This window comes from Malurus melanocephalus, unplaced genomic scaffold, assembly GCF_030028575.1.
Source record: "Malurus melanocephalus ecotype Western Australia unplaced genomic scaffold, MMel_1.1 scaffold_474, whole genome shotgun sequence".
Classification (NCBI taxonomy): domain Eukaryota; kingdom Metazoa; phylum Chordata; class Aves; order Passeriformes; family Maluridae; genus Malurus; species Malurus melanocephalus.
In genome coordinates this window covers 375,830-403,155 of record NW_026623706.1, presented here as the reverse complement: position 1 = coordinate 403,155, position 27,326 = coordinate 375,830, and the positions used below count along the sequence as shown (strand labels likewise).

At 48.8% G+C, this 27,326-nt stretch overlaps 1 protein-coding gene across 1 annotated transcript in view; it reads right to left on the bottom strand.

Annotated features, from left to right (window-relative positions):
• Nucleotides 1–23,916, bottom strand: part of NACC2 (NACC family member 2) — a 44,888-nt gene extending 20,972 nt beyond the window's left edge. The window contains exon 1 of the mRNA XM_057380863.1: nt 23,684–23,916. The gene's annotated coding sequence lies outside the window, so the exon portion shown is untranslated. The remainder of the gene's footprint in view (nt 1–23,683) is intronic.
• Between the last annotated feature and the right edge of the window lie 3,410 nt (nt 23,917–27,326).

Genomic DNA, 27,326 nt, shown 5'->3' with positions numbered 1-27,326 from the left:
TTTTTTCTGGGAAAGAGGGTGGGGCCTCCCTTTGCTTATTTCTCCCTCGCCCAGAGCGTTTTTCCTTGTGCCATCAGTGTCGGATTTGGCTCAATTGCTGCGCTCAGACGGTCACACAGAGTTAAAATCCCGGGGATGAGAGGTGAGGCCGTGCCCGGTGCAGAATTGCAGGGAGTTCAGAGCTGCTGATGCTCCAGCGTGACCCTTCCCTCCCGATCCTGCTCTCACAGCTCCACTTCCCCTTCCAAAGGGATGCTTGGTGCATTAAGTTCAAGTGCAGGGCAGGGAACTGCGCTCTGAGCAAACACAGCTGCCCTGAATCCCACAGGAGCTGCGGCCCCACAGAGCCTGGAGAACCTCATTTCTCCCACTTTGGGAATCTCAACACCCTCATCCAAACCCCAYGGGAGTCACTGGGATCTCTGCCCGCTGCTGGTGACGAGGGGAAGGCACCGAGGTGACATCCCATGAGATGTCACCACCACAACCAAGACTGAGAGCCCAAAATCTCCTCCAACCACGACAGCAGCCACCCCTGCTGCAGAACTGATGGGATCTGCCCTGCCAAACCCAGATCCACTCCAGACCTGTGAAAATTGCTGAGGAAAATGTGAGTTACGGAAAAAACATCAACGAAGAGGATGGTGGAGAAGGATCTGTTCCTCTTTTTTTCCAAGCAGGGCTCTCTGAGAGCAAAAGTGACCAGTGACACCCGAGCAGGGACCAGCCAAGGACAGCTTGGTAGCACAGAACAAGCCACATTTAAAATAAATATCAATTATTAATATTAGAATTTACTCTCTAAACAAACAGGCTTGTCAGGAGCAACCCCTGTCTCGCCCTAAAACACCAAAATCGTGCTGGTTTTGGGTACGTGGAAGCCAGAGAGAAGCACCAAAGTGTCCCAGCATTCCAAAATCTCAGCAGATCTCAGGTAAACCCCGCAGGAGAGGGCAGAGGTCGAACCCTAAGGTGCTGCACAAGATTGGTGCCTCCCAAAATACAGCTCTGAGGGAAATGGGGAAATGTAACGGTGTCTGGTCCTGAAGAAGCATCGAGAACACCAGCAAAGCCACACAAGAAAGCTGCAAAAGCCCAAAGCAACCCAATAAAACATCAGCCAGGACTGCTGGAATTTTGTTTCTTCCTCCTCCCTCTGTCCTTGCTTTTTTATCACCAGAATATATTAAAAAGCTCCATAAAACCCCAACCCCAAACCACCAACAACCCCAAATCACAAAGAAATGAACCCAAACTCTCTTAAAAGCCCAGGAGAACCTGCTCACCACCAAACCYCACATTTCCTAAAAACAACAGCAACAAAACACTCCTGTGACTAGAGAGCAATGCAGCAAAGCTTGATAATATCTAACTTGAACAAATCCTCTATTAAATATGATTATTCTTYTTTTAAACAGAGCACCAAGTGACTTTTGAAGGGTTTGAAATGGCTTCAGCCCATCTGACATGGGAAGAGCTGCGCTGCAGGAGAAATGACCTTTGCAATCACAGATGGAAAACTGGATTTTTCCAATCTCAATCTCCCAAGCTGAGCTGTGCCCCAAAGTGCTGCAGGAGCCCCCAGCACCACCAACACCCCAAAAAATCCAGTTCCCTTTGGGCTGGTGTGTCCTACAGGTGACAGACCATCAAAAGGCCACCTCAAAACAGGAAAAACTTGGATAAAACTGGATTAAAACCAGAAAAACACCCCTCACTCTGATCTTTTTTACATATGTGACCAATCAAGCAAACTATCATTTTGTTTTCTGATGGCAGCCTCTTTTTCCAGYTCTTGAATGCAGGAGGATAATTTGTACATCTCTGCCTGATTTTTGTAAAGTCATAGCCTTTGTCACAAGATGTTCATAAAAAATGCAGCTGTTATTTGAGACAACTTCCAGGAGAGTTTGGGAATTCTCAGCTGCTGCATTCATCTGCTTTGGGGAAAGAAAAGCAGGTTTGCTCTTTTCCAAATTAATTCCCTGCTCCGAGGCCTGAAAGGTCAGGGCGAGGCGACAGCAACAAAGGAAAAAAGCGTCCACCTAGAATAAGATGCTGCCATCAGAGCTCCCCCAGGAGTAATCAGAAATAATTAGATAATGTATTTAAATTGTCCTTTTTTCTTAGCCAAACAACAGAAAGAGGCTTGGTGAGGAATTATTCCTCCAAAACCCCCCAAATATCCCCCAAGTGCTCCAGSTCCCCTGGAAGGTGAGCTGGGAYRGGGACAAAGGGACAGGGACCCTCCGGGGGTGGGAGACAAAGCAGCCRAAACCCCTCAAAGAAAAAAGATCTGCAAAGTCCTGCCCTTGAAGGCCCCAAAGGGTCAAAGGAAACTTCCCTTTCTTCTGTAAATGAGGAGAGAGGGGGGGAAAATCCCACCCTTGGATTTGAGGCTGGCAGGGGGTCCCCAAAGCCACCCAATCCCGCAGGCATGGGGGTGGCACCTGCCTTGTTCTCACTGAAGGGTTTGGGGGTCATTTCCCTGCTTTTTAATGCAAAGGAAATGCAAAAACCCAGGGGAAAARAWKSMAAAAMCCMRGGGRAAAAAATGCAACAGCTCACTGCAAACTCGGTGGCCAAGTAGCATTCCCTGAGGCCGGAGATGCTGTAATGCTTTAAATGAAATAAAGAGTTAAATGAAATAGAGTTAAATAAACTCAAGAGTTAAATAGGATAAATAGCTAAGTAAAGGCAGATAAAATGCACTTCAGGTCTAGGCTGAGCATATTCTCCCCTCCCTGCGTCACAGGCGGTGCCAGGGAGCCAAGAAGCCAAAATGCAAAGTCTTTGCACCCCCACCCCAAAACCTGAGCATCCCCTTTTGGGGCTGAGGAATCCAGGAGGGGAAGGGAGAGGGATCAGAGCCCAGCTGTGGATTCCTGCCCAGCGTTCRGCAGGGGGAAGAAAACAAGGTTAAATTCAGTAATCAAATGCCAGCGAGACTCCTCTCCTGCAGCACTGCTATCTGCAGCTCCAAAGTATTTATTTTTGAAATGCTGCAAGTGGCAAGCGGCGCGGACGGACCCTATTTTTAGTGTAGCAGCCAGTGGCAATGGGTGAAAGAAGATTATTTCTGCCTTATTAAGAGCAGAAAGTGAATTTGCAAATATTACTCAGTAACACACGGGCAGCCCACACGCAGCAGACGTGCAGCACGGAGCCACCGCGGCTCCAGAATGCTCAAAGTTCGMACGGAAAGTGCAGAGCTGAGGGCTCGGGCAGGGAATGGAGGGGGGGAAAAGATGGAAAAGTGAATTGGAATCGTGGTGGTGATGCAGCTCAGGAGGGGTGTGCAGTCCCCCTGCCAGGGCAGACAGGGATGGGGGCTCAGATTGGGGACCCTGGCACTGCCCTGGGGGGCTGGGGCTCGGTTTGGGGACCCTGGCAATGCCCTGGGGCTCAGATTGGGGACCCCGGCACTGCCCTGGGGGGCTGGGGCTCGGTTTGGGGACCCTGGCAATGCCCTGGGGTTCGGTTTGGGGATCCTGGCACACCCCTGGAGCTCTCCCTGGGGACCCTGGCACAGCTCCAAGCATCTCTCCGTGGGGAGCTGGCACAACTCCCAGGGGTCCCCTGAAGACCCTGGCACAGTCACAGCAAGGGGTCTCTGCCTGGGGACCACAGCACAGCACTGGCACATCTTTTTGGGGACCCTGGCACAGCCCTGTGGGGTCTCTGCCCAGGGATTGGCACAGCTCTGAAGGGTCTCTCCCTGGACACCCTGGCACAACCCCGAAGATCCCAGTACAGTCCCAGGGGTCTCTCCTTGATCCCCAGAACCGCCCAAGGGGTCTCTTTATGGGGAACTTGGCACAACCCCAGGGACCCCAGCACAGTCGCAGGAGTGTCTGTATGGGGACCCTGGCATGGACCCGAAGGGTTTCTCTCTCATCCCCTAAAACAGTCCCAAAGGGTCTTTCCCTGATCCCCCAGCATAGTCTTAGGGGTCTCTTTTTGGGGACCCCAGCACAATCCCAGGGACTCTAGAACAGTCTCTTTATGGGGACCCCAGCATAGCCCTGAGAGATCTCTCCCCAATCCCCCAGAACAGCCCAAGGGGTCTCTTTCTGGGGACCCTGGCACAATCCCAGGGACCCCAGCACAGTCCTAGGGGTCTCTTTTTTGGGACCCCAGCACAATCCCCAGGGGTCTCTTTATGGGGAACTTGGCACAATCCCAGGGACCCCAGCACAGTCCCAAAGGATCTCTCCCCAATCCCGCAGCACAGTCCCAGGGGTCTCTTTATGGGGACCCCAGCACAGTCCCGACGGGTCTCTCTGCGATCCCCCAGAACAGCCCAAAGGGTCTCTTTATGAGGATCCTGGCACAGTCCCAGGGACCCCAGCACAGTCTCCCCGATCCCCAGCACAGCCCCGGTCCCTCCCCGTTCCCCGTTCCCGGTCCCCGGCTCTGTCCTGCTGCAAGGTGAGTCACCGGCAGCCCGGGTGCACCGCGGCTCCTCGAGGTCACCCACCCGGCAGCTCCAAAAAGTGCCGTCATTCAGCCAAGGCGAAGCGTGTTATTGCCATTATTATTTAATTAGCTCCCCCCCGCCCCAACCTTCCCTAACACTGATCTTAAGAGCTCTCAAAGCAAGGAGAAGCAAAAATAGAAAATGCAACATTTTAATTTTTTTTTAACGTACTGCTGCAAGGGGAAGGGAGAAGGGAGAGAGACACGGCTAGAAAATACAATTATCCTGCAGAACGGAGTATTTTGCCATCTAATAAAAAAGTCCAGACCCCGAGTAAGTTACGGCCGCAGGAAAGCACAGAGCACCCCATCACCMTGCCTGCAGCATCCCAGCACAAGCGCTAATTCCCATCCGTAACACATCAAAAAGACAAGTGCCATGCTGAATCCTATTCTCCTCACTCCTGCCACACAACAGCAGAGCTAGCAATATATAACATGCATGACTCAGTCCTAGCACCGTGCCACGACGGAACAGAAAGCTTTAAAATAAAGTAAATATCTTAAAAGGTCAATTAAAAAAAGCTTACAAAACATCAGACGCTGCTTCTCGCTAGAGCTCATTACCTAGTATGGTGGAGCTGCCTGTGTGTTTTTTTTCTTGTGCAAGTTAGTCTGTGAGTCAGCATTAACACACATGAGAACATCAGGAATACTGCCTAGTTCTGATGCAATGGAGGTTGTAAAAAAAAAAAAAAAAAGGAGAAGAAGAAGAAATCGCACTCGGTTTGGACAGGAGCCTGTAATTCAATTGCCTTTACTTTTCAATTACTGCATAGCCTACCCTGACCAACCTGCAGAGGGGAAGGAAACTTTGCTTACATCTCTGTCTTAAAATTAATGACTTTTACTTTTGGCTACAGCTTATTCTCCCTGCTTAAAAAAAAAAAAAAAAGGAAAAAAAAGAGACATAATATAATTAACCCTTCAAGGGCAGCTGAGCCTGTGCAGCAATGGGGATCTCGATGTTTTTGTAGGAATTTCAGGGCTGCCAAAAAGTTCTGGTGAAGGGAGACATTTATACATTAAACTTTTAATACTCTATAAAGCAAAGCTACAATTGCATCTGAGCTTGATCCTTAATGGAAATAGAAGCTTGCAGACAAGGGAAGCTACAGACTGCAGAGATTTAACTCTGTGCTTCTGGGTTCAGACAGGCAAATATCAGACTGCTCAGGAGGTTCTTCAAAAATCAGGGGTTTGGGCATTCAGCAAAAACCCTGAGAAACCTCAAATTGGTGACATGGGGTGGCCACCCCAGCCTGACACCCACCCTGACCGGGAAGATGGAGGCAAAGCTGAAAATCTGCATTTTTTATATATTGCATTTACTGCTTGTACTGCAGCCAACAATTCCCTCTGTCCCCTCTTCCCAGGGGGGAAACCCTTCCAGACTGACCCCGGCTCCCAGGATCACTGAGTACAGGAGCTCAGCACTGACTTTTCATTTCTGCCCCCTCTGCTCCTGCAACAAAACCCTTCACTGGGGGCACTGASTGTGCCCAAAGCTGCAGACTGTGACTATTTCTGTATCACACCCTCAAACACCCCCAGACAACACTGCAGCTCGGAATATTGTATTATAGATGTGCTGCTGCTGGTTCTGTGGTTATATAGTTGAAATATTCCAATATTGATTATATATTACCAATATATTTGATATATTTAATAGATATCCTATGCTAAATGACATCCACCAATATTTGACCAGTTCTGAGCTGCTGGGCGAGCCCTGCTGATGCCCAGCAGAGAATTTCCTTAAATCTGGGTTTTTTTTAATCTCTGCAGCAAAGAGGGGTCAGAGGCTGGAGCGAGAAAGCCTCCCCAGTGTTCACAACACGCTGCAAACACTGAGCTGGTCCCACCCCAACAAACACTGGCCAACCCTCAAAAAAATAAATAAATATATCTGATTCACAAGGATTAATAATCCAGGGGATCACAGGAAATGCCAAACCCCAGTTTAGTTTGCTGGTTGTTTTCATGAGCAGACACTAACACTATAAAACTATTTTTTTTTAATGAGTATAAATAATTATTAAAGCTGTTTAACCCACACAGAATCCCCCAAATATTAGAGATCAATCACTTCTGCAGCCTCTCCTGCAGGCAAGGGTCTGTCTCAAACCAGTACGAGCCCGGTGGGGTTRTTTTTCCTGAAGCATGTGGGATACTTGAATACAGATGAATTGAGTTTTAAAGGAAAAAACCCAAGCAGCAACTTCTGGGCCAAGTTCTTGTGTGCCAAACTTTTCAACTGCCACAGCACAGCTCGACAGTGTTTCAAAAGAATTTAAGCACTGTTTTGAATACTGCTGACAATCTTCCTCATCAAAATTTGTAATTTAAATACCTCAAATCTGAAAAGCACGCTCCCTGGGGCATGCTGCATTCTCCCTCCCCACCGCCCACCCTCCCCGAGCCCCATTTGGAATAAAATCCGTTGTTTTCTGTATCTGGCTGGGTTTTCCCCCTCTCCTGCAGCCCCCCCAGCACTCACAGGGATCCCAGTGCCGGAGCAGAGCTGGTTCTCCAGGGCAGCCAAGGATGGAACCTCTGGGTGCACCCCAAAACACGGCCACCTTCCTCTTTTGGAACTCCTGAGGCTGGTTTAGAGAAAAATCCAGTCACTGGTTTAGAGATAAAATCAGTCACTGGTTTAGAGATAAAATCAGTCACTGGTTTAGGGCTAAACCCAGTCACGGATTTAGGGTTAAAACCAGTTACTGATTTAGGGTTAAAACAAGTCACTGATTTAGGGTTAAAACCAGTCACTGATTTAGGGTTAAAACCAATCACTGATTTAGGGTTAAAACCAGTCACTGATTTAGGGTTAAAACCAGTCACTGATTTAGGGTTAAAACCAGTCATTGATTTAGGGTTAAAACAAGTCAAGGATTTAGGGTTAAAACCAGTCACAGATTTAGGGTTAAAACCAGTTACAGTTCTAGGACTAAAACCAGTCACTGATTTAGGGTTAAAACCAGTTACCAATTCAGGGTTAAAACAAGTCACGGATTTAGGGTTAAAACCAGTCATGGATTTAGGGTTAAAACCAGTCACAGATTCAGAGCTAAACTAGACTGCCCTGACTCCCACATCGAGAAAGGGTTAATCCCAGCAGCCCCATTCCCACCCCTCTGCTCACCAGTGGACGAGATGTTCCTTCAAACACCTCCAGCCGTGTCAGCAACCCCCCAAACAACCCCCTGAAACCGAGCCTAACCCTCCAGCAGCAGCCAGAACAATTTCTCGGGGTGCCCTGCCATCGGAGCAGCAGCTCCATTTTGGCAGGAGCGGTGTTTAAGATTCCCTCCCAGCGCTGCAAAAAGCACCTTGAAAGGTCGACGAGCGCTTTTCATATTCTCAGATCCATCTCCGGCGCTGCCGCAGATGAAACGGATTGACCTAGACAAGAACTGCAACAGTCTCGGTGAAATAATCCATCACCACCCCTCGGCAGCCGCAGCTGCCTTTGTCATGGGAACGCTGGGGAGTCTCACCTACCTATTGCAGCTGAGAAAGGGATGGGGAGGTTTGAAATCCCAACCCCGTTCTCCTGGGATGTAAGCGAAGCCGGAGCTGCGGAGCGCCGAGCCGGCACACAACAGCAAACACCTCCATATTCCAAAGGCTGTGCCCATTACCCAACTCATTAAAGACAGTGATACTTTGTAACGCACTCTAATCGTTAATATTCATAGCTTGCCTCATTTGCATATCGTGCCATAAATAGTTGAAGCAGAGGTAAAACACAAAGCGCTCCACTTGCATTTCTAATTACGCCTAAAATCAAATGTAAATCACAACACGGGCAAGACACTGAAAATATTAAATTTGCTGGCTCTCAGTTAAAAATCTTTAAACAACCCCCCCCCCCTCCCCCCGCAAACCACACTCACAAACCTAATTGTTTAAAAATAAAAAAAAATCAAAGGGGATCACACTGTCTGCTTTAAGAGAGGAGCTGACACATCCCAGCCCTGGGGATGGACCCAGCAGCATTCCAGGATCCAAACCCCTGGGAATGCCAACACCAGCTCATCTCCCCAAAACCATCCCTAAAATCCTGCYCTTCCCACGGGGCTGGGCTGCAGCTCCCATTTAACCTTGGTCTTTGGAGGAACAGCAGGAGCCGTTTCCTCCAGGGCGCCTGGGAAAGTTGATCCCGGCAAAGGAGGCAAATTTGAAGCATCAGCTCGAATGTGAACTTGTGCTGTGGTGTTGGGCCGGCTGGAGGTYGGGGATTTGGGTTTGGGAGGGGAAGGAGAAAGGCCCTGGGGYTGGGAGCTGCTCAGGGCCAAGGTTTGCTGAGGAAAGTTTTGGGGTGCAGGATCTCAGCAGCTCCACGTCCAGAAGGAATTAAATAATTCCTGCTCACAATGTACTGAAACAGAGCTAAGGCAGCACAGCATCTTTCCCTGCTCTGTTTTTTTCTGGAACGTGGAAGAGCTCTCAGAGGCAGGAGCAAAGGTCCTGTGGAAAGAGCTCAATACCCCATTCTGCCATGGAAAGGTTTGGGATCAGCGAGCTCTCCACACACACACCCCAAATACCATCCCGTGTTGGGGGAGCTGCAGCAAACTCAGCAGCCTTTCCCAGAAAGGATCCTGGGGAGCTGGGTGGTGCTGGCTCATGGGACTCCAGTCCCCAGCCCCACAGCAGGGTTGGTTTCCACAACACCCCTCAATTTATCGGGGTTTAGTTTAAAGCGTGGTCCTGGCGTGGCACCGTTGGGGCAAACAGGGACCARGTGACCTCAACCCTACAGAGACCTGAGCCCACCTCCCCCAGCTCACAGAGGCACCACAACACTCTGTACCTGCACAGCACCTCCATATCCCTGGATAAAAACTGTTTATTAATACATTCCTGACAGTGGCATAAATGATTTCCCTGATGCTTCTGCATCAGGCACAAAATCYTCCTGATTTTATGGAAAGCATTCATGGGAATCCTCTTGATTTTGTGAAAGTCCATCACCACCAATGTGTGAAAATGCACATTTTTAGTTCAAGAGCACTGCAACTTCAACCCAGTCCTGCCACTCTCCTGTGCCCACCACACTGACCCAACAAACTGCTGCTGCTGCTTCCAGGAGGCACAAAACCCTCCTGATGTTCATCCATCTCCCCACTCCTCCTCTTCACCTCCAAGAAGAGAGACACAGCATCCACACAACTCAAACTTTGACAGATTCAAAGCCCAAAGACTGAATTAAAATCAAACTAACTAAACTTTACAAAAGCAGGACAAAAATCCCACTTTTTGGGAAGCCATGGAGTGTCCTAGCCTGGCAGAGGATCTCGGAGCGAGGAAGGGCAGATGCCACAGGGATCTCTTCCCACTTACCTTCCCTTTCCCACTGCAGAAACCCACCACATCTTAATGGAAGGCTCTGGTGGGTGGCTGTCCCCAGGGAAAAATGCATTTTAAAGTCACTTGAACTGGGACTAATTTTGAAGAAATCAGCCAAATTCAGCCAAAGGGAGCTGGGCACCCGGCACTGCCCCGGCCCCGAGCCATCGCTGTTCCCTCCTGAGATTTCTCCCTTTTAACACAAGGCTTAAAGAGACTTCTGAGAATGAAAAGTGGAAAGAAGAAATAAAAAAACCACATTATCACTGCCATATTCTGCTCCTATTCGCACACTGGTTTTGTAGCGTCCCTAAATCCCATCAGTCCAGGGATTTCTGTGAGGTCCCCCTGCATTTCCCCCATTCTTGCCCTCCCCTGGTGCTGCAGCTCGTCCTGCCCCTTTCCAGACTCGTGTCCAGCTCAGCAACGACATCACAGCAGCTCTAAGAAAGAGTTAAAAGATCTTTTCTGCAATATCCACTTCCAAAGGATTCCAGAGATGCCCTTAAATTTAACCCCAAAAGGTGAGCAGCCRGCCCGTGCCCCCAGCCCGTGCCCAGGGAGAAGTGAAAGCGAGCAGCTCGCAGCCTGCAAAGCTTTTCTGCTCTTTGCATGTACCCTGGCATCCTGCCCGGACCTATTTTTAAGCCCATTTACTAGAAATCCCACAAATTAAAGGAAATACGGATAATGTTGTAAGAATCCTTTGGGCCAAATAAAAGCTACACATAATTTTCCTTGTGCATCAGAGTAAGATCCTTAACCACAAAAACCAGATTTCCCCAAAGCTCTTTTGCAACAGTGARAGAGAATCTTGTTTTGTAAAAAGTTGCTTTGATTCACTCCTGGATTACAGGGAGCGCAGCAGCTCCGCTGCCTCCTGGCCAAACCCGGGAGTGATTCCTGTTATGAAACAGAAAGGTGTTAGGAGAACACAAATAAATTAAACATCTCCAGCTCTGGAGAGGGACTGCGCTGACAGCGAGGCACGGGGTGCTGTGGGCACAAGCTGCAGGATGGTTTTTGGGGTTTTTCCTCTCTGCAGAGGAGCTTGGTTGGGTTTATTTCACAGMTTAATTCTAAATGTGTGTTCAGGGTGCTCATGGAGGGTCACTGTGCTGGGAAACTTCCACCTGCCCTGCTCCAAATCTGCTCCTTATCCCCTGTCCCCACTCCCAGCAGCGTCCCAGTGCCACAATCAGTGCCCAGGATGGGGACAGGGTGATGCCAGCCCCAGGGATGCATCTCTGCAGCATCCCCTCGGGCATTTTCTGAGAAACAGCGATTTTATACAAAAATAAACCTATCTCTGCATCTCCATGTGAATAATTACAGCGGGGTCCCTGAAGGGGTGAGCCCGAGGGAGGGGGAGTGAAGGAAATAAAGGAGCATCCATCTGCAGMGGGGCATTGGGAAGGAGGGAAGAGCTGTGCTTTATGCACAAAGATTTTAAATAAACTCCAGTAACAGCTCTTGTACCGGGGTAGGATTAAAAAGAAACCAACAGTCAGATCTGTGTGTTACTCAAACTCATCTTTGGGTCAGAAACAGCCCCAAAAGCAGAATTTTTGGTTAGTTCTGAGCAGGGAGTGAGGGGAAAGGGCTCCATCCAACCTGACTGCCCTCACTCACCTTCATCCCCACCAAATGTCTTCCTCACGAACATTTCCAGCTTCCTTTTACAAAGGAWAAGAATTATGCAGGGGAATAACCACTTCTCTCCTACAAACCCACAGATATGAACAGTTAAACACGCAACTTCGGGAACTTTTCCAAGATTTATATGTTTTGCATGGAAAGCAAATGTTTTTCTTTTTTTCCCCCTGCCTGGGAAAATATTTGAGCRCTAAGTTTATGGAGCCAAGTCCATTTATTGCTGGTTTATGCTGCAGCTCAGACAGGATCTAATTAGTGATTTAAGCAGCGCTGGAGGATGCAGTGCTGGCCCACACCCGAGCCCCCCGGCCCGGAGCTGTGCAGGCACGTGGCTCTGGGAATTCTGGCCAAAACAGAGCTTTTCTCCACAACCCAGGATGGCAGGAGGGGATGAAGGATGCCCACCCTTCCCTGGAGCATCCCAAAACTCCCAGGACTGACCCCACATCCCCACCGGTTCATCGCCCTCGTGCTTTTTGGCACGGCAGAATCTCTTCGTGGTGATACCCTTAGAAACAGCAGCACCTGATTTGCATTTTCCTGGCCCATTTTCCCGAATCCCTGTGTGAGGATGGAGACTCCTCCCCGTGCTCCCAGCTCAGAGCAGCTCCCAGCTCCACCAGTGCTGCTGGGACCGGACCAGGAGCTGAGGCAGCGCTGGGGGCAGTCCTGCCCCATCCCTGGAAAGGTCCAAGGCCAGGTTGGATGGGATTTTGGCCACCCTGGGACAGTGAAAGGTGTCCCTACCCATGGCAGGAGTGGGATGAGATGAGCTTTAAGCTCTTTTTAACCCAAATCATTCTGGAATTCTATCAAACCCCGAGATCTGCTCAGTCCCAAGCCTCAACCACTTGCTCAAACCTGCAGACTCTTCACAAGCTCCTCCAGCTTTTTGCAGCAGGGCAGCCAGTGATTTGCCTCTCTTTTTTTTCATTTATTTGTGTATTTTTGCAAATCTTTCTGGCCAGTTAAACCAGAACCATGGCGATTGCGAAATCCAGGAAATTTGCTGCAACGCTCTGTAACTCTTGCAAGGCAATTAGCCAAAACCTCACACAAATAAGCTTTTTTGCCACACCGTTCTAACCACCAAGCATTAACCCATTTTCTTAGGAAACAACATCTGCTGAAACAACTTCCTAATCTAGCAGCAGGGCATGGAAAAAAACCCACTGCAGCATGTCCAGTGCATGGTAAAGAGAATTAGCAGGCAGGTTTGTGCCACTCAGAGGGGACTGACTGGACCCAGGCTTCTCTCACAGCCCCTCTCCCTAAAATATTTATCTCCTGGGTCAGGAAAAGTGATAAGGCCAAAGTTTTCCTGCAGCACTTACATGTTTTAAAGACAGAGGTAGAACAGCCTGGGGATCTGGAGGAGGATTTGCATCCCTGAACTTGATTGTTGTGGGGTCTGAAATCCCACAGGAGCTGCACAAAYAAACCAAAGCACAACAGGACAGCACAGGTGTCATTAGTAGGAATAAGGAAACCAATAATAAAAAATCCTSTTGCAATAAAGCAACAGTTCCCATTTCCTAGCCTGGCCTTTACACAGCTTTTCTCCCTGGGAAGATGGGAACATAGAGCCAAAATGAAGYTCCATGGTTTGCCCAAGGAAAGAGTTATCAGAGAGAGAGAGAAAGTGAGGCAGAGCAGGGTAACACACCCCATCCTTCAAAAAATCCCCATTAAAACAGCAGCCATACTCCTGTGCCACTTGTCAGAAATCATTTCCTCCCTTATTCTCTGTCCCTGCTTTCTCCACRATCCCAAAAAGCAATAAAATAAAATAAAAAGCTTCCTTTCAGGAATGCAGCAGTAATAATACCACTCCCATCTGTTGATAAGTCCGAGGACCTGCACAGGGAGGAAAGAGGCTGGGAAGCTGAAAGGGAGTCAAGTGTTTGCATGGTTTCACTGAGAAATGAAAACCAGCTTTAAACACAGCAAATCGGAGACTATTCTGAATCACCTCTTGAATTTTTTAATGCTACTCCTGGGAGCACTGAAGGTAAATATGTTAATTTGACTTCAATCATGGTGCAGGGRAAAAAAAAAGCAGCACACTGTATTAGTTTAGGGTACCAAGTCTTAAAACTATTCATGCATTTCTGCATATTTTATACTCAGCAAATAAAGTTCCAAGGTTCTATAAGGAGGCTGCAAAATTATTCCGAGTAAGCAATAATGAGCTGYGCATTATATAAGGCTGATACTAATGGTAATCTATTATTAAAATTTAAGAGTTATAGCAGCTCCATAAGAGTCCAAGAGCAGGTTTTCCTCTCTAGGAAGGGGAAGCAACATCTGGAGCAGGAAGGTTGGCCAAACAGAAGGTTTTAGGGAAATAAAGCTGCACCCCAGGGCTTTGGGATAATCTGTGATTAACTCTCCCACAGGTATCACCAGAGCCCTTCCCACTGCACAGGCACCACCCTGAGCCAGGGCAGGTTCATATTCCCAGCGTGTTCATTCCCTGCCTGATAGTTCAGCATAACAGAGCTTCCAAAACGCATTAAAACATTAAAAAATTAACAGGGTCTCAGGTTTGTCCACCCCAGCCATGCCCTGGGGCCTGTGACATCTGTGACACCCCACTGTGCCAAGTGAAACCCAGAGAGCTTTTCCCACCTGTCCCCTCCTGCCAAATCACCTCCAGCACCTCCAAAAAATGCCACCACATCCAGGGGGGTGCATGGACCACATCAGCACCCAAATACACAATGGGAAGGGCAGCACCCCATCACAGCATCCCAGTTTAGGGGAACGTTCCCTGCCCATGGAACAGAGTTCCAAGATGGGCTTTAAGGTCTCTGACAACCCAAACCTATCCATGATTCTGCAATGCTCAGCAAGTTCAAGCCCAGCTTTGCTGGGTGCTGTTTTGAGCCAGACTTGTTCTGTGCCAGCCCCTCTCCTTCCTAGATACAAAACTTTCCTGGGACCACAGCTTCAGGATCCATCCCAGAGAGTGCCGAGGATTTTAAGGACAAATCATCATCCACTGAAACAGCAGCTCTCAGCGTTGCTGCGAGAGCAACAAACAGCAAAAAGCCCAGAGTTTGGCTCATTTTCCTCCTTCCTACTTCTTTTGGTGAGAATTGAAGCAGTCTCTGGAGGCTGCAAATCTGGATCTGGAGAGCTCACCCAGAAATAGGCACATCAGTGAGGGACWTCTCCATGTTTAACCTGAACACCTCCATCTCACAGAACTCACGGACCCTGAACACACCTGGGGATGTGGTCTCACYTCATCCCCTACCCCTTGGAGGAAAATCCTCCCTGGTTTGCATGAAATGCAAAATCAAAATTCCCCTGTGTTTCAGAGCCTTGCAGTGCGCAGCCAAGCTCCCTTTTCCCAGATGAAATTCCGCAGCGAGCACAGATCCCGAAGGCGACATTCTGCCCAAACCAGAGGATAATGAAGCACAATAATTCCAGCAGAAACAAACTTAKTCTGAGACCTTCCTGCACTGAGAAGGATCTTAAACAGCGACGAGCTCTGAGCACGGCGCTGGGAATGAAACCAAAGCAGGAAGGATGGAGGGGGAGCAGAGCAGGTCGGATTTGGGTTTTTATGGCACCCACGTGCCCTGTGTGTCCCTGCTGCACTCCCTACCTGGGCTGAAGGAGTTAACAGCTCCTCGGGGGTGTAACAGGAGCTGCACTTACTCACCCAGGCATGTCCGGATCGGTATGAAGCGGGAGCTGCCCGTGAATGAAGTTGCCTTGGAGATGCAGCCAAAACCAATGACCAGATATTAACTTTTCACCAGGGGCTGCCAAGGCAGGCAGAACATGTGAGACCAGCAGGACTGAGCTTCCAGCCAAGCTGCAACATCCGGATMCAGCACCAGAGGAGTCAAACTCCCAGAGGAGTCAAACTGTCCTGTCTGCTCAAGGACAGGAGAAATTTTACCTGAAATAGGCCAAGCAGGCCAAGGTTGGCAACAAAAGCGTGCTCTGGGACCTTCTGGAATGGGCAATTAATGTCCATAAGATGATGCCTTCCCTTGGTTTAATTTTAAAGTTGATACTAAAGATACCTTAATTGTTTCGGGAATCAGCTTCATAAGCAGAACAACCCAAATGGACACACCAGAACCCCGCATTTTCAGGACACACCAGAATCCCTGATCTCCAACCCCAATGGACACACCAGAACTCCCCATTTCCAACCCAAATGGACACTACAGAACCCCCGATCTCCAACACGAATGGACACACCAGAACCCTGCATTTTCAACCCAAATGGACACACCAGAACCCCTGATCTCCAACCCAAATGGACACTACAGAACTCCGATCTCCAACATGAACGGACACAGCAGAACCCCCCATTTTCAACCCAAATGGACATTACAGAACCCCTGATCTCCAACCCCAATGGACACATCAGTCCAACCCCAATGGACACACCAGAACATCCCATTTCCAACCCAATGGACACACCATAACCCTTGATTTCCAGCCCAAAGTCCAGCCTGAGCAGGAGAGGATGCTCCTCAGACTCTGCAGTGAACTCCATCGTGCCTCACCCAGGGAATGACTTGCAGGGTTTTGCTGGACACAAAGCCCAGCCCCAGCACCCAGCAGTGATAAACAGGCAGCAAAACCACACTCAGAGCTGTCAGGGACACCCCAGATCCCCCCTCGGAAGAGCAGGAAATAAAATGGACATCCTTCCATCAGAGCAAGCACTGCTTTCCCATCCACAYGCCAGCCCCCTGGTATTTTTTCCCTGAAGGAAAAACAGAAGATGCTTTCCATAAGCAGACGATTTCAGCAGCTAATTTTACCATCACTTATGGTCGACTTTATGACTAAGATTTCATGCTGACTATATTAATCCTGTCAAATTTCAGAGTGAGAGAGAAATGATACTGTATATTTTATGGCTGCAATAACTTCTAAGCCATTAGACATGCATGCTGACATGAAAGTAATCAAATTGATTTTTTCCTATTACAATGAAGAACTTTGTATGAGCAAATAGTCTTTCTGGCACAGGAATGAAACGCCAAGAAGCTTGTGCTCGCTCAGGAATTTAGGAAATTGCCACGAGCCATCGTTCAGAAATTTGAGTTTTCTGCTTACTCACATTTTATTGTCACCWAAGCTGAAAGGGACGTGTTAGTCAACCAAACGATCGACAAAAGCCAATGCCAGGGATAATCAGAGGGGTTTGAAGGCCTGTTAAATACTGCAGAAACTGCAGTTAATTGCTCTCCCAGCATTAAAGGCTCACCTATGCCTTTTTTAACCTCATCAGACACATTTTGCTCCTCTCAGCTTGACGGCCACTCCTCCAGGTGTTGGATGGACAAGGCAGAATAGATCAGAGGAAGTTTTGGCAATTCCTGGAGCCCTGGAAGTGTTCATGGACAYACCACAGTCCATGAGAAAACCCTTGGGCCAGGAGGTTCAACTGAAAGGATTTTTAAAYGCAAATAGGTCTTTAATTACAAATTTCACTTGCTTAGTGTTTTGTTGAGGGTTTCAAAACCAGCTCATCTCCACACTTCGACTCTACCTCCTTAAAATTCCGATTTAAAACCCCTTAATCCATCTTGTGTGCCAAGCTCTAGAGAAAGTCAGGTCAGAACAGAGCCACGGTGGGCAGGCAAGGGGCAGGGCAGAGCTGCCAGCCCAGGGTGCCCTTGTGGCCAGGGGCACACCCGGGCAGGGCAGGGGCTCTGCAAGCCAGGCCTTGCACGGATGGGCAAACCGGGCACACCTGCCAGGTGAAAAAACCCTGTGAAAACCTGTTTCCTTCCCCTGCTGCGTGAGAACACGCTGGGTGTGAGAGCACAAGATCAGAGAGGCTCAGCATCTCCAAAGACTCAGCAACCAGAAGCAATTAAGTGCAGATAACACAAATAATGCAAGAGACTCACCTGACGCCCTGCAGGCACAGCCACGGCTCCTCCGCAGCCAATAAAGCGTAAAATTTTCTTTTAGTTTTCAATATTTTTGTAGAATATTGATATCAATCATTGAATAATGTCAAACCAAGCCACCTGCATGTAAAAAATTTGCACAGGGGTGTGCTAGAGCTGTCTAAAGGCTCAGAGAAATAGGGGTGTGTATGTAGATAAATAAATATATATACATATATGTATGTATGTCTTGGGTTAAAAGAATTACAGTTTTAATGTGCATTTAGCTGCAAATTAAAATGCTTTGATGGCTCTCTATCAATAACATTTATTTTTGGTTATGTTTTCCTTTGTTTTTTTCAAAACAAAAAGAACTTAAAAATACAAAACCATAAAACCACAACTACATGGATCACCTCAGCCAGGACTTGCAAAACACCAGTTTTAGTGAATTATGATTTTATGAATCCCAGTTTTAATGAATTACAGTTCTAGTGGATTCCAATTTCAGTGAATTCCTTTGTCCTGTCACACCAGCTGTTTGCAAAGCCATCAATGCTGCTGCATCCAAACATGCAAATCGTTCTCCCAGGGTTTCCTGCTCCTGTAATTTTCCCACCCCATCCAGGAGCTCCAGCCCAGCAGTGCCCGTGTGTCCCTGCCCAAATTCCTTTGCTGTGACTGCAGCTCTCAGCACCCTCCAGGGATCCTGACACCCAGGGAAGGGACAGGGGTGGACTCAGGGTGACAGTTCCAGCCGTGCCTGGGGACAGGGACAGCTTGGAGGGTTTCCCACTGTCACAGCTCCAGTACCACCACACAATGAACAATTTGGAACCACAGAATCCCTGCTYTGGGTGGGAARGGACCTGAAAGTTCATCTCATTCCAYRGGTAGGRAACWWTCYACTAYACCAGGTYGCTSCATCCAATGTGGCCTTAAAGAAAAAAAAAGTTGGTTTTGTTTGATTGGGTATTTTCTTGTTGTTCTGGGGTAGTTTTTTGGTTATTATTTGGGGTTTGGGGTTTTTTAAGTTGCATATAAAAGCTCTCCCAACAAAACCCAAGGCAAAGCTTATCCCAGCATCAAGCAGGGCCAACCAAAGGATCCTGAGATTCAGAAGGATTCCAGAAGGATCCCACATTCCAGAACAAGCCTGGTCCATCCTTACTTGGGATGGGTGCCCAGAGGAGCCACRAACCCTTCACCACCTCCACCTGAACCCCAACAGCAAACAGCAAATCCTCTCGACCAAACCCCAACAAAACCACGCTGCAAARTCATTACCCAAACCCTAAATCCTCAAAAAAAGGTAGGAGAAGYCTCCCAGGAGAGGCAGTGAACAATATCCATGAGTTTCTCATGACCTTACGGAGATTGCCATGACAACACCGCTTCGATCCTCCAAACATGGATATATTCATTTGCACTGGTGTGATCGAGAATAATTAGAGTGAGATTCCCTGAGCCAGGGAGTCACAGCCGTGCACAGCTCTGGCAGCAGAGCCCAAGTTTCAAGGGAAGCAGCCTCAAATTTAAATGTAAAAAAGAAAACCGACAACACTCTTCGGAGCCGCGTGACCTAATTCATTATAAAGAATGTCAGTTAGCAAACCTTTTAAATAAAACATTAAGCTAGAGGTAATTTGAAGCCTTGTGGATTTTGTTTTACTCAATTATTTTCTAATGCTTCAACTTCAAGAATAAATATGCAGAAATCAAAAAAAAAAAAAAAGAGAGGAATACTAAGGGTTTCATTTAATTCTTTTTCAAAAGAAATGAAGACATTCATACTAAACCAAAATACCCTGAACCAAGCTGGATTTTTAATTAAAACTTTTATGTCCTACAAGATTCTTCAAGGTTATAATATCTGCTCCCACATCGTGAGGCAGCATCACGCTCACACAAGGACGAGCTCACTGYTCACGTTAGAACAACCTGTGCTGAGCATTGCCAGAACTTCCTTCCAAGGCACACACTCACAAATTAAACCAGGCTGGAATGCCATTTCTTGCCTGCCCCATAATTTCCATATCCACCTGCAATTTTTGCTCTGTTGGGAAGAGTTTCCCCCACAGCAGACAGAGGTGGGAGATGATCACGCCGGCCTCTGCTTTGGTTTTATTAAATCCTGGTGGTGAGAGCATGGCTGGAGAGAAGCAGGAAGGGATGGAAAACCTGGGGAAGGGCAGCAGAGGATAAAAGCCACTGCTGATAATCACAATCTAAAATTAGGTTAATTGGGAAAAGGGGGAAAACRGAGGGAATCACAGAATCCCAAAGGAATTTGGGTTGGAAGGGACCTTAAAGCCCATCCAGTGYCACCCCCTGCCAYRGGCAGGGACACTTTTCACTGTCCCAGAGTGCTCCAAGCCCTTTCCAGCCTGGCCTTGGACATTTCCAGGGATCCAGGGGCAGCCCCAGCTTCTCTGGAAGGAGCTCAATGAACATTGCACCTTCTTCTCTAAGAAATACTACAAACCAAAAAAAAGATACAGTCAAAAAGAGGCATCCTTTGAAGCAAAAAACAAAGTAAGTTTAGAGCTAAATATTTGATTTGATTTTGGCAGCATCACCCTTTTCCAGAGGATACCAGAAAGASATTTGCAGGAATGTGCTTAACGCCGCTCTGCTACGAAACATTCCGGAAACAAAGAAAACCCAGAAGATAAAAAGATTCCTTTCCGCCACACTGCTTAGAATAAAACACCTCCCTACTTTGATTCATCCTTCCTTGCCATCTTTAAAAAATGAAAAATTCAGCCTTTTCCTGTAATTCATCCAGGGATCTCCAGGCTCCACCGGGAGCGAGCGGGACCCCAGGAGATGCCAGGGAAGCACAGGGCACACTCACACAACCCCTCACTGCTCTCATTTTTATATCACAGCCACACCCTGGGGCCGCTTTCAGGGTGTTAAAAGTTCTCTGTGTCACCCAAATGAAGGATTTGGTGTCGGTGGAAGGTGTGAAGGGCGGAATTGAGGGCGCACATCGCACCCGCCCCGGGCGCTCCAACCCAGGGCTCCTTTTCCAGGCAGAAAAGTCGGGATAAATCCATTTCTCTGCAGCAGAGAATAAACAAGGATTAGTATTCACCCGTTCATAACAGGGAAACCCTGCAGCTAGAGGTGGAGTCAGGCAGGGCCGGAACATCCAGCCTAAGTTGCCTGACGAATGCTAACTACGACTTCCAGCTTATTTATCTAATTTGGGTTGATTTTTAAGTATTGAGTTATCTAACCAGACAAAGAAAGAGCCTGAAAATTTCCCCTGTTAGCAAAAACTCCCTGCCATTTTACGCCGCTCTAATTCAATCTACATGTCTGAATATTAGTGACTTTTCTCAATTGCATTTGTATTGAGAAATGCCTAAAAAAATTCAGGACAAATGCTTGGTTTTCTCRAAACGGTGTTAAGTGCCTGGAAAACGGGGTTCTACAGCAAATGAGCCTCGCCCAATCCAACTGCAATGCACAGCCTGAGAGTATTTTAGGCATTGACAATATTTATCAGGGTCTATTTTTGTCAATCAATCTATAACAAGAGCAGAACAGCCAATACCTATAGAACAACCCGCTCGATTCCAGTTTCTGCATGAGAAAGGGGCAGCTCTGCACTGCCAGTTTGTAACACACACAAAAAATAGATGGAGGAGGGATGAAGTCAGTGGCAAAATCCTCAATGGCTTCAGCCAGGCCAGGATTATCTCCAGGAATYGGTGCTGATGYCTGGAGARGCACCARGAKGATGCCAARGCTGGARAAAAGRAGGCTCGAGGAGATTTCACTGCTCTGAGAGGAGCTTGGAGCAAGGTGGGGAACAGGGACAGGATGGAACAGCCTCAGGCTGGGCCAGGGGAGGGGCAGGGGGGACATCAGCAGGAATTTCCTCCTGGAAAAGGTGGCCAGACCTAGGCAGGGGCTGCCCAGGGAGGTTTGGAGTGCCCATCCCTGGAGGGCTGGAGGTGGCACTGAGTGCTCTGGGCTGGGGACAAGGTGGGGATGGGTCACACTGGCTGGACTGGGGATCTCAGAGTTTTTTTCCAGCCCCAGTGATTATCCTGTGACTCTGGGAAGGCCGGGTGAGGCAGGACCACCCATCCCACCACCAGTGTCCAACCTCCCACCTTTCCTGCACATTCAGGGTGGTCTCACTGGTCCCAGTGACCCAGAGGCTGAACCTGGGGACCCCTGGGTGGGTCCATCCCTGTGAAATCCATCTCAGTCCCMTTCCCTGGAGCTGCTGCTCACATGGGGAGCGATGCTGAGCATCCCCACCCCACGGAACACGAGGCACCGCCACGTAATTCCAGAGAGCACCGAACAGCTGGGAATATCAGAGCCTGTAATCACCATCAGGCGGATTTGAAACGACCATCTAAGCATGAAAACCCTCCCTGGCCATCCCTGAACCCACGAGGTACAACACACTTCCCCCAACCCCAGCCCTGGTTTTAAAATTCAGCCTTTATCAGCTTGAGCTGAGCAAATCCAGTCAAAAGGCAGAAACGGATTGTGCTAGTAAGCAGAAAAACTGTTACATCTTCTGAATGTAATTTTGCCAAAAGCCTCTGCACAATTTTTTTTGTCACGCTTTGCATTATGAAGGAAATTTCTTTTTAGAAGAACAGGAGAATGATTTGCATAATATTCTTTGCAAGTTAATATCAGCCTCTGATAATGATCTCTGCATAATGCAAAAACGTTTGAGAAGACTGTTACAACACTAAGTAATCATATTTTAAATTATGTTTCCCTTTATAGAAAGGTGTTGCAAAAACACACAGACATGAAATCTGTCTGTTGAAGTCCCAAGAACCACCTGACCATCTTCCCACTATTCTACTGTTACAGATTGCAACACTGCCTTTCAAAATCTTACAAAACAAATTACGCTGCAACAGTCTGGCTTCACAGAAGGCAGAGCTTTTTCCTGTGCTGCTGCTCCAGCACATTACATTTCACAAGAGCCTCTGATGTGCTGCACGAGTTAAGCAAGGGCCCAGAAATGAAGCTGTAACACAATCAGATGGATTCTCCCATCTCGCACCGCTGCCAGGCAGGGATGGCAGCACCAGGGCATGTCCTGCTTGCTACCAGAGCCAGGGGATGTTGGTTGAGCTGGGTGATCACTGYTTTGGCCCAGCTGGCTGCAAAGCTGTGGATGGAGTGCAGGAATTGAGGTTGTGTGTCCAATTGTCCCCAAAATCTCTGCGAGGGACGAGTGCTGGATGCAGCCATGACATCCCTGCTCACGCCACAGCTCGTGGGTGATCAGAACAGAGCACAGAGCTCCAGGGGGAAGCTGTTGATGCAGCAGTGCCAGCAGCATCCCCCAGATGTGGGTGATTTCCCTCTGCCCGTCTCCAGCAGGGGATGTGGGTGGGAAACTCGTGCACTTGGATGTTAAATTGTTAATGTCACTAAAGCTGGACAATCACAGCCAAGCAGTTCAAAGCTGAGCTGACCTTCCCTGAGCTGCAAGGAACACACAGAGGGTGCTGGGATGGGTCTGGCATGAGGAGATGGAACCAGGAGTGGTAAAAGAGGCAAAGAAAGACACTTTGGGATCATTCTGTTCCCATCACACCAATGATGTAAATCTGATTTGGGGGAAGCGTGGAGCAGGATCCATGGGCTGGGCTGTGCCCTGTGCTGCAGGGTGAGAAGGAAACACCACAGCTCCCAAACAGCACAAATCCCCCAGGCACAGCCAGGGGAGGCTGCAGGAACGTGCTTCCAGTATGACTCTGGATGCTTCATTAATACATTGCAAATGAACTAAATCTAAAGCCCTCCAAGAATTATTTTTTTAGGTGGAAAAAAAAATGAACAAAACATGGGTTTCACTTCATGAAACCTGAAAGAGTAGCAGAGGTCACTGGAATATTTGGCTGCTTCAGATCACTTGCAAACCAACACGATGCCCCGTGGACATCACCAATGTAGCACCAGAACTGCCATGCAGTGCCACCACCAGTGTGTCCCAGAGGGTCACTGTCCCCAGCCCCTGCCCGTGGCACCCCCAGGAGCAGAGGAAAGCACGTCCAGCACAGCCAGTGCCACCCACGYTGTGACACAGCAGGGCATCGCTCAGCTGGATGGGGGTGGCTCTCATCCCACCCACAAAACAAAGACTAAAATTCAAATATCAAATCTGCACTGTGAAGGAAAGGAGAAAAGAGCCCCTGAGACATCAGTGTGAGCACTGTGGCAGTGCAGGGTCAGGGCCCAGCCCACCCCACTGCAATCAGCCCAGGATAATCCTCCAGCAATCCTCCACCCCATCCCACCTCTCCTTTTCATACCTTTTAAGCTCCTGGCTACACCTCATCCCAGTCTTCCTCAAACAGGTTTTCAAGCTTTGGGAAGTTGGGTTTTCCTTCCAAAACTGCCAGGAATTCTCTCCCTCCCTTCCCCAAACTGGCACACCCATCCATACTGGTGGGTGGCACCACCAGACACAATTTCCAAGCTCCCACCAGCTCCTGCRTGCCCAGATGTCACCTGGGGAGGTGACACCAAGAGGGAGAATTCCCAGGAGCCAGGGGACACCACACGTGCACGGGGACAGTGTGACGGTGTGGGAAGCGCCCCGGGAGCCGCCCCAACCAAATATTTCCATGGCTAATGCTGCACCTTGGGCTYCACACAACATTCCTGAGGCACGGGGAGGAGGTCAGGAGCAGGCTGTAGGGTGAGGAGGAGACAGCACAGCACCCAAACAGCACAAATCCCCCAGGGGAGGCTGCAGGAACGTGCTTCCAGTATGACTCGGGATGCTTCATAAACACATTGCAACTGAACTAAATCTAAAGCGCTCCAAGAATTTTTTTTGGGGGGGAAAAACCCCAACAAATCATGAGTTTCACTTTATGAAAGCTTCTGAAAGAGTAGCAGAGGTCACTGGAATATTTGGCTGTTTCAAATCACTTGCAAATCAAAACCATGCACCATGAACACCACCAGATCTCTGTATTTTGATGATGGTCAAGCAAAATAATTAATCTCCAAGCTCTGCCAAGCTGTGCTGGGGTGGCAGCCTGGACCAGACGAGCACAGGCTGCAGGTTCCCTTGGTTTCTCCACCCCCTCCAAGCTGTGCTGCCCTCCTGTCCCCCTGCAAAAAGTTAAATCCTCCCTCCTGCATCATTTCTGCTGCCAAATCCAGATCAGTCAGCAACTACTGCAGGATGCACCTCTCCTAAGGCACTCACAAACAAGGCAACRGCCAGTCTGGGATCTTAAAGCAAAGGTAAATGAGGAAACTTCCTAAATTTGATTGCAAAAATATTCATGAAGGCACCACGTGGCTCRGGCACCTCCAGCTGCCGTGCTAAAGCACCCACTGCTTCCCTCAGGGTGCCATGGACACTAAATCAGTGCTGCAAGAGGGAAGCAGAATTTGCCAGTGAACCCCAAAACCACTCAGAGACAAAGCTTTGAGCTGCTCTCATTGCCCAACCCCAGAGCAAACCAAAGCACTGCAAGAACACCGGGCTCAACAATCTACATTTTCACAGTTGCACAAAGAAACCAAACACCCAGCAGTCATCCGAAAGGCCAGTTATTAGATCACTGGAAATGAGTTGAAATGAAATTCCCAGAGGTTTTATTGCGCTGCTGAGATATTGATTCTGGTGTGCTTCTCGCTCAGCCTGCAGCACAGAAATGCACCGTGCTAGAAACCCCACCTGTGTGTGGGCTGGAAACACACACAGGGAACATCCAGGGATGCTTTTCCTYGCTCCCTCTYCCTCKGCCAGTGCACATCYATGAAACAAGCCAGGAATTCCATGRAATTTCCAGACTSTAATTCCTTTGCTCCATGCCAAGAGATGGAAGAGCTCACACACAGCAGGAGTGTGGCACACACTCCAGCTCCCAGTTCCATTCCTGGAGACATCACCTGGCTGCATCTCACAGAGCTTCTGGACCACACCTGCAGATAACCATGGGAACCCTCCAGCCTTCCTGCTCCCAGGAATCCCCTCCTTGTACAGGATCCTCATGGGATGCAGGATGGAAAGGCAAAGGCAGGATATTGTTGCTCTGGGAATGGTTTCCTCTCCCTTTCCCTAAGGCAGTTCAACTTGACCACCACGAACGCTGCTGGTTTCACCCAAAGGCACAAACCACCTTTATGGGGTGCCCCTGAGCCAGAGCACACCCCCAGCTGAGCAGGGACAAGGACAGGTCACACTCTGGCAAGGCCTCCCCCATTCCTGCCATTATTTTGGATCCTCACCCCAAATTCTCTCAGGTTCTAAATTCATGCAATGCCTCCACACAAAACAACACCACTGCAAACTATTCTTTTTCCCCACATCAAAAGGGAATTAAACAATTAAAGCCCAGGCTCTGCTGTGTGTGCAGAGCCCCTCCAGAGCTCCAAGGAAGCATTTCCAGGGCCCGGCTGCCCAGCGCCCGCGTCCCTGTGATGCGGTGCCAGCAGCACGCTCTGTGCTTCACGGCTCACTTGCCACGGCATGAACCCAGCCCCGGGAAACTGCCAGCGTGTTCTCCTGAGCCCTGCACATGTTTCAGCTCCACTGAGTTCCCTGGCCAGCCCACCACCACCACCACCATCCATCCATCCATCCATCCATCCCTCCCCTGCTTGCCTGGTAACACGTGGAGCGGGGAGAGCGGAGTGGCTGGGAGCTGGCAGCTCTGCAGCTTTCATGGATCTATTTAGCTTCTTTTCTTTAAAAAAAATAAATAAATAAATAAATAAGAATTCATGCTTGCAGCATAAACACAAGCTGGGCTGGTACTCCACTCCTCCCTCAGCGGGATGTGCTCATCCTTGGAGTTCCAGCTCAGCCAGACCCGGGGTGCATCACTGCCTGGACAGCAGCACAYGCACCCTCCCAAAAACCCCAAACCCCATCCCCATGCTGGCAAGGACAGTTTTGTTTTTTTCCCTAAAGGATCTGCCCTTCCCAATTTATCCAACATCCCACAGGAGGGGTCGCGTTCTTGGACAGCACAGGCAGAGCTCTGGAGGTGTCCAGGAGTGAGCGCACAGCTCGGACTGACCAGCACGGAGTGTTCTGGATCAGCTGGAGCCTGGGCCAGGCTGAGCACAGCCCATGGMCCTGCTGGAGCCGTGGCACAGATCCTGGGAGCGGTGTGGTGAGTCCAGAACCATGCTGGATTCACTGCCCAGCCTGGGAATTAGTCAATCCTCCTCTTTCGCCTGGGGAGGGTGGCTGGTCCCAATTCAAATGTTGTGTAAGCTGCAAAAGAGCCATTGAAAAAAAACCAAACCCAAACAGATAAATGCAGAAATACTGTTTTGGAGGAACTGAGGAAAGCTGAAGCAATAATGACAAATGATTCCTTGCTGCTCTCCATTCCCTTCCTCTGAGAGCTTTAAAAAGGCCTCGCACCGTCGTGCTCCGGCCCTGCTCACGTTACACCGGGATCAACCGGAGCAGAGCCCRGCTCGTGTCCTGCCCAAGGTCACGGTGACAGCCAGAGCCCAGCAGGAACCCAGCCTGGAGCTCCCCAGGGCTCTCCCCAGCCTCTGACCCTGGCATTCTTACACTCCCAGGCACGACCTGCCCGGTGGGGGAACAGAATTTGGGAGTGATGGAGTAACTAGGCTGGGTTTTTTTGGGCTCATTTCCATGGACACCACGCAGAAAATGAACAYAACCTTCCCAACTTCCACTTTTTTTCCAAGGCTTTTCTCTCTCCCTCCTTTTCTTCCCCCCAGTTCTTAAAATCCAATTATAGCACGACTCTCTCAGCAGGGGTCAGTGTGGAATAAGAATCGCCCGAGTTAATGGACATGAGACCAAGAAAGATTAATGCCTAAATGGTTTCAAAAGTTGTATGATGCCGATTTCATTAACATTTTAATTGTAATGTATCTTTTTAATCTTCTTTCACACTAATGGTTTTTATATGCTTCAAAAAAGAAAAAAAAAAACTGCTGACAACA